Here is an 8,043-nt window from a genome sequence, read left to right as displayed (position 1 = left end):
GCTGGTCACATTTTCTAGCTCCCAACTGATGTGGCAAAGAGTTGCCACTCTAGATCTGCTTTTCTCTCTTTTGCTCACTCTTCAGGTTAGTTGTCTGAGAAAGTCTGTGGAGTTAAGGAAAAAAACAAAACCAAAACAAAACAGAAACAAATGGCAGTGTGGTAGCAAGAAACTAAATTTTGTTGTTTTTGTTGTTGCTGTTGGCAGAGAAGAGCTTTGGGATATGACTCTTCCAATTTGAATTGAGCTTGTATCTAAGAACTCTCATTAAGCAGAAATCATCATGGGTTTTAGGAAGGAAGAACATCTATCTAATGCATCTAATGCTACCTTTTAGTGCAAAGGCAGATCTTAAGTTCAGGTGAGCTTCACAAGGAAAGATGTTTGACCTCTAGGTGGGTCAAGTGAAGTCATGGGTGAGGAGGACATTATGGGAAGCCAGGGAACATCGATAGATCTCTGGGCTGGTCCCTTCAAAAATGGAAATTGGTGAGTTTCTGATGACTAGTATAAAATTTTTGGAAAGAGTGTAAGCTCAGAAGACATCACTGGAGGGAGAGTCACAAGGTTTTGGAGGCTCCTCCAGCTGCCTTAAGGCTATTCCTAAGGCTAGGTTTCCTCTCTTCTCATGCACCCTCTTTTCAGAGCTTCCCAAGGGTTGTTTCCATCCTGGGTGGGAGAGAGGATCACTGGAGAGACAGAGGGATACTAAATAGTATGGGGATTTCAGACCCAAGGAAGGTAATACTATCCTGATGGTCAAGTTTATCAAAAGTACCTTTTCTATCCCTGGTCTAGTCTGATAAATCAAAGTTTAGATTTGGCCATAGAACACTTTAAAAGGTGTTAAGGATGTGGGGGAAAGGCAAGAATGAGTTTTTTTTTTGGGGGGGATAAACTTTTCGGGCTTGCAAGAGGTGACACTTATTACCTTCTCTGTGATGGTCAATCATTCATCTCAATTCCCCAGGAAACTTGGGTTTCTTAACAAAAAGGAGGTAGAAAATGAAGTTTTTGAGTTGGAGCCAGAGAAGAAAGAACTTCTTCCCTAGTTTCCTCAAGCTTCCTCAAGGGCAGGTAGCAGGCTCTTTGTATAACTGTCAAGCACGACTTAAGAGCTCAATGTTTTTTTTTTCAATGGAATTAAATCATTGAACTAAATTTCATATGATTAAATACATAGTGATGGCAGCAGATGAGAGTGGCAGGTACATTAGGCTTCAAGATTTAGAAATTACAAAATATTAGGGTAGTATAGAATAGAACAAAGACTCATTCTTAGACTAGAGTGGCTGCAGGAATGAGAGAGCAGATGGGTCATTCAAATATACAGAAAAGGAAAATGTAGGGTATAAGAGATAAAAGTTGTCTGACATGGTGACTGTACAGCCTTCTAAGATGTACTTAACTTAGAAAATCCTTAAGTCTCAAGTGTTTCTCAGAGGTTGTACTTTGGGCCAGGATTCCCCTGATTGTTCCCTGAGGAACACAACAAAATCAGACAAACATTTCTCAGGACTTAAGAGCCAGAGTATAGGATCCAATGGCCCAAGGGGTGAGAACTGGGAGCTGAAGGTGTGTGGTAGTTGGAGGGGGGTGGATGTGCTGTGTGAGACCAGCAGATCTTATATCATGGGGACCAGTAAACTGTTGCCACCTAAATGAAATGACTAGCTAGTTGCCAGGACTCATAGATGAGATTTACCATCAGAAAGACTGCACTGGCTTCTTGCCTTTAAGCTGATTTATTAGTATGTTGGAGATATTAAGGGGCCTCCCAGACTAATTGGGGCTACTAGAATCTCTCACTGTTATTACATAGCAATCTGTGATCTGGGAGAGGCAGCAGTGCCATGAGACTTTGTAGTGAGAACTGCAGAAATAGAGTGGACCAGGAGACCCCAACAGACTCAGGGAGAAGAGTTTTAGGGTTCAGATTATATAAAATCCTCCTTTCCTGGATATAGACAAGTTAGAAAGTCTTCTCTCCCAGTTATTCTGAGGGTTAGTAGTATCAAGTTAGTAGTTAATTCCACATTTGGATTAACAAATAGCCAAGCTTCCCCTCTTAAATGCATGTGTGTGTGTGTGTGTGTGTGTGTGTGTGTGTGTGTGTGTATGAAAATTTTGGGGGGGTGTAGGTTAAAAATCTTAAACATATGGTGATTTAATTCATAATTATTAAAAAATGTTACCTCAGTCAACAAGTACTATCATATTATCAAAGGTTTATTTAATGCCACAGAAATAAGGACTAGTCACTGAACAAATGTTTTTCTAGGAGCAGATTAGGTAATGCATTTATAAAGGATGCTCAGTCCTGTCTGTGCCTTTGTTTTGACAGCAGGATAGGCTAAGCTAAGTGGTCTCCTGGGAGGTGGGGATATCCAAGCAATATCCTGGATCCAGAGCTAGCTAGAGAGACTCCAGCAACTACCACTGGCTTTTTGTACTCTGGACTAGTGGGTCCCGATTGCCTGTGTATGCCAGAGTTTCAGAACTTCAGGTTGTTTTTTCTGCTGTTTCATCAGCATGAAAGCAATGTCTTTCTCTCCCACTTAATTTGCCAAATGGCAACATCCTACTCATTCTTCAAAACCCAGCTCTGGTATCATTGACCCTAATGTCTATGTCTGTCTGCATCTTCGTCAGCCCCTAAGAACACAGAAAACTTATGATGACTAAACTTGACTGTACATAGCAGCACTCTCTAATTTCTCCTCCTTTTTCTCAATTAGTGATGTCAAAGAGTGTGCTAAGGTAGTTTTCCTGCTCTTTGGTGGGACAAGGACTATTTTTTCTTTTTTGTCGTCTCAGTGCCTGATATGTAGGGGTGACAAAGTCCATCCCACAAAGAGCTGATAGTAGGGGCCTTTAGTTGCTCTAGAACTTGATGGTTGGGTTTAGCATAAGATCTCTTAGTCTTTTTAATTGGTTGGTGTTGGTTAATGGACATTCATCTCGGGCTGCAGCTCTTATCTTTTTTGATGGGGCCAGATGGGGGACTGTAATCTGGGAAACTTAATAGAGACTTGAGACTATGGCTGACTTAATACTTCAGTTTAAGAAATGGCAAAGATTCCACTGGGGAATCAAGCAAGCCAACAATGGCTTAATCAATTGAAATCAGTGATGGAGCAAGTCAGTGAATGATTTGCTTTGTACTTTGTACTAGTGATTGCCTGTGAAAAGGACCTTTTTCCACTTCTATTTAAATATTTTAACAAAGGAAGAGGGGAAAAAAAGCATCATTAACAGCACATCAAGCCCAAATAGTTTAAACCTTGTACAGTGAAGCATTGTTTAGAATGCACATGGTTAGATCACCCTTACAGGAGAGGCTAAATAAGGCATGCTTCAGACAGACATTGTCATGTTGCTCACTTGAAAGGAAAGAAAACTAAAGAGTTCCAAGCAGAAATTTAGCAAGTCATGATGCCAGTTTTAGGAGCCTAAAGATATTTTATAAGCAGTATTTAATTTGTGCTTCTCTGGCACAAGTTTTTATCTTTGTGATTGTTGGTAGAGTTGGTTTTCACTGGGCCATCATCTGGTTCATCATCAGAATTCTCTCACTTCCATACACAACAATGATCACCACAGGGTGATGATTTCAGCCAGAATTCCCAAGGAAAGCCAAAAAGGTGGTCAGGTGGCTTCGTACCCTGAGGATGATGACAATTGAGATAGTGCCCATGAAATTGGTGGCATTACATTCCTACTCACCAGAGCCTCTGTAATCTGAAGGTTCAGGATGCTCAGCTCAGTATAATTTTCCTTGTTGATAATGAAGAAGCATCTAGAGGTATTGATAATATTCCAAGGGAACAGCATTCTCTTTTTTGCCCACACCCACTCTGGGTGGGAGTAGCTGACTGACTTGGCATCATTCTTGCCCTTCATTCTTGTTCTTGGTCCATATATGGCCAGCGATTTCAGGGACAGCTTTTGCTTCAGTGGTGGCATTTGCTTTGGGGGAGCACTGACAAAGTGATACACAGTGGTATTCACCTGAATCTTCAGCACTTGGTTACTGATCCCATGTTGCTGCTATTCTTATAGTTCTTGCCATCCTTTGTCCAGTGATTGTATGTAAGAGCATGAGGGTCATTTTGGGGTTTGTTGCATAACTCAGCCTGACTTTAGAGCAGAAATCATGGTAATTAGCTATGAAATATAAAGAATCTCTTGCTGTACTCAATGGACTTATTAGGTCTTTAGACTGGACTAGGGTATTTCAAGACCCTGCATGTAAGGGCCTATGTGAGAGTTGGGAATTCCCTGGAGCTTCCTGTCCAAGTTAGGAATAGAGAATTCCAGATAGTTCTCTCCCCTCTGGAAGTGGGGAGCTATGCGCATTTGTACTTTGCTAAAACAGGGTTGTGACACATTTGGAGAAATTTTTTGATTCTTTGGGGGTCAGCTTCTTGATAGATTCTTTTTTATTTTATTTTTTTTAAGTATGGAATGCTTCACAAATTTGAGTGTCATCCTTGCACAGGGCCATGCTAATCTTCTCTGTATCATTCCAATTTTAGTATATATGCTGCCGAAGCGAGCACTAGATTCTTTCTTTAGTTCTTTGCCGCCTCAGGGATGGCCCAAACCTGCTTACAACACAGGGCTAGGGGTCCTCGAACTAGGTCTTGGTTCTTCTCTGCTTCTGAGAATTTTGAAAGCACTTCCCTAGGGTCTCCCCACCCTGCTTCTTGAATCCATTTACAGTGGTCTATATTCTCCACAGTGTAACCACAAGTTGCCATTTCAAGTATCCTACCATTTGGAATACCCTGAGTTGGGTACTCCTCTCTGGGAGCAAATAGCTTAAGGCATGACTCTAACTTGTCTCTGATTCCAAATTTCTTCTTCCTTTCCAGTCTCAATATCCCCAACCAGGGCACCTAAAGTCAGAAGCCTGGTAGGTCTCCTCCACTTCCCATCCCCCAGGGTCAAGTGTGTAGCTTATCTTATACTTTTTTTTTTTTTTTTTGGTTTTTGGGCCACACCCGGTGATGCTCAGGGGTTACTCCTGGCTATGCGCTCAGAAGTCGCTCCTGGCTTGGGGGACCATATGGGACGCCGGGGGATCGAACCGCGGTCCGTCTGAGGCTAGCGCAGGCAAGGCAGGCACCTTTTCTTTAGTGCCAACGCCCTGCCCCTTATCTTATACTTTTAAACCTATCTTCCTCTTTCCTGGTTCCCAGACATTTGCTGCTGGGGTTCACTGCCTAGGGTCTGTCTGGAATCTATAAATTTGGATTTAGAAACTTAAACTACTTGATAATCTCCACAAACCCCAGAAGGAGCTGAGAGACCTACTGACTGGGCTGCTTTGTCTCGTGTCTTTCCGTTTTCCACAGAGTTTACTTTGCAGTGATTTTCTTGTATCTTGGAGTAATTTCTGGAATCCCTTCCCTTGCCCTTGCCCTCTGCTCCCTCCTCACTACCTGAACATCAGGCATAGTTCCAGGCCCAACTCAAATGATACCTTCTCTGAAAGCTGCCTTTGATTAGGCAGAAGTGGATCCGTTTTCTTCTGGTTTTCAAACTCGAGCTGCTCACTGTTCCTTTTTCTTCACTTCCAGAGCTTCTTTAGAATGCTTTAGACTATAAACTCCCTGAGAACAGAAACTGTGGTCGGTTTGGTTCAGCAGCTGTCCAATTCAGGACCTGGCACAGGGGTGCTGATGAGTATTTTTAGAATGTAGAAAGTTTTCATTGAGTTTTTCTTTTCCACCTCTGAGATGATACAGGGAAACTAGAGGGGCAAAATCTGGGAGGTAGGATGGAGGTGGGGGGGCAGACATCAAATGGAAATAAATAGCTAATTCATCCTAATAATGCCTGATTTCCTGATTTGATATTCCACATTAATTATAATTACTGGTGAGGAGAGCACGGTATTAATCACTCAGGATGGTACTCTTACAGAATTGCCACATTGCCTGGCTGCTTGGTAGCTGGTGTGCCCAGAATTCTCCAAAGAGATGGGGCAAAAGGGTCAGAATTTGGAGATGGGTTTCTTAACCTTGTATCCAGTAAAGAGCACCTTTCAGTTGGTTGCTGGGCTTCTATGGTCGTCTCCCTAGGGAGCAGACTCCTGTCTTCTGAACAACACAAGTCAGCTCGGAATCCAGTATTCAGAGTTGTGGTATGACTTCATTGACTGGCGGTGTGATTTGAGCAAGTTCTCTTAAGTGCTTTGACTTTTTCTCTTATTGACTTAAGAATGCAGGGGGTGGAAACTGAACTGATTCCCCCATGTGAGGAGTGCAGTCTTCTGCATGGATTCTATCTCCCTGCAGCCATGCTGCCCAAATGCTTAGCCCATTCTTAAAGGTCAATGTCTTGATCTCTCGGAATCATTTACTGTTGTCCTGGAGTGATAGAGCTGATCCTTTTAGGAGCTCGACTCAAATTACATTTGCTTCTTAGCATGCTACTACCCTAGGGCCTTTGCACACAATTGGCTGCTTCCCTCTTGAAGATGTCTATAAATTGCAGATTTGCAGCGATGCTTTGTTGACCCATGCTATGTAAAAGAGTTATTCTACACACCAAGCTTTCATTGTCGACTACCACTTAGTCCCCCGCACCACAGTATGTATATTGACTTTTTTTCCTCCTTTGTAGTGAGAATAAGGGCAGGGGCTCCATTTTACTTACAGTTCTATTTCTATGGCAGGCCACTCAGGCCTACTCTATGAATCAATACTTGTTGAATCAATGAATGAGTGAGTGAATGAATGAATAAATGTCTTCATAACTTCTGGGCCTCTCAGAAAACATTTGTTTGCATTGAAGGGAAATTAGTAGCTACCTAATCTGCTGTCTTGAGAAGAGTCTGTTGGTGTACCTATCTGAGACCCTGGATTTGGGTGTAGCTACCTAAGACCCACCCATTTCTGGGAGGGGTCTTGGGAACCAGATATTAGGTGTAACCTTACCTGCAAAACCCTGCCCATTTCTGGGAGGGGTCTTGGAATAGGTAGATAAACCCTGAAGCCAGGGAATTAAGGGCTCTGCCCTGCTGCGCGCTCTGGCTTTGGGAGGTTTGCCTCTTTTGGTCTTTGACCAGGATGGAGGCCAAAGGAAGATGGCTGAATTATAAGATGCAGGGCTAAGAATGGCCGAATGCTTGAAAGGTTATGAGATAGGCCACACACCTGTGGTGGTTAGGGCATGAATAAAGATGATGCTTCCTAATGCCTGCCTGTGAGTGAGTGATTTTGCCTTTCACCTGGGCCTGGGACCCGCCGGCTGGATGGGGTTGCGGAGCCACGTGGCCTGGGATGGCAGAGAGAAATCCATCGCCATCCATCACCATCCAGCCCTATCGTTAATTATTTGATTCAACAGAGTCAAAACTTTCCATTGAATGGGAGTTTTTCAGAGCAGGAAATGTTTTTAGATTTTTTTTTTTTACTAAAATATTTCTTTGAAGATCAATGTCATTTTAAAAACTACATCTAGTCATTGACAGCTAGCATCAAGGAACAACTGGAGAAAACCAACCACCAATACTTGACAAATAGGTTATCTAATTGAAATAGATAATGGATAGAAAACTCCTTTTAGGCTTCAAATGCAATATATTAAATAGGCAGCACACATATCACTGGCACAGAGCAGTGAGGTGGCACTAGGTGATTGACGTCACCTTTTCACCACATGGAGGTGCTCCTTGATGTCATTGAAGTGCTGTGTATTCTCATACACACCTCCCGCAGACCCTGGATGCTGGATATTGCTCACCAGCCTAATGGTCTTGCTCATAGTGTTCCTATTTCCCTCTGCTAGGCTGAGCGCCAGCACCAGGGTGCAGAGTAACAGCCAGGCTCTGGTCCCAGGACACTTTAGTCATCTTAGGTTCTCTGTTTTTAAATTCTTGCTTAGATTTTTCTCTCCGGGAAGTCAGAACTACAGAAACTTTGAAGGAGCAGTGCTTCCCTTTTATTTTATCTATAGATGGTAAACTGAATCTCCAATCGCTCCACTGGCTCAATATATGATATGCCTGCAGAGTGAAGGGGTTTGTGTGCT

General features: G+C 42.8%; 1 non-coding gene and 1 pseudogene across 1 annotated transcript; both read right to left on the bottom strand.

Moving 5' to 3' along the window:
• Positions 1 to 3,466: 3,466 nt before the first annotated feature.
• LOC126018598 (neuroplastin-like) lies at positions 3,467 to 7,776 on the bottom strand (annotated as a pseudogene).
• On the bottom strand, positions 4,457 to 4,562 carry LOC126019853 (U6 spliceosomal RNA). Its single transcript, XR_007499471.1, has one exon. It is a non-coding gene; the product is annotated as a U6 spliceosomal RNA (small nuclear RNA).
• Positions 7,777 to 8,043: the final 267 nt, after the last annotated feature.

The sequence above is a fragment of the Suncus etruscus genome, chromosome 9, assembly GCF_024139225.1.
Source record: "Suncus etruscus isolate mSunEtr1 chromosome 9, mSunEtr1.pri.cur, whole genome shotgun sequence".
Taxonomy (NCBI): domain Eukaryota; kingdom Metazoa; phylum Chordata; class Mammalia; order Eulipotyphla; family Soricidae; genus Suncus; species Suncus etruscus.
This window is presented reverse-complemented; position numbering and strand designations above follow the sequence as displayed.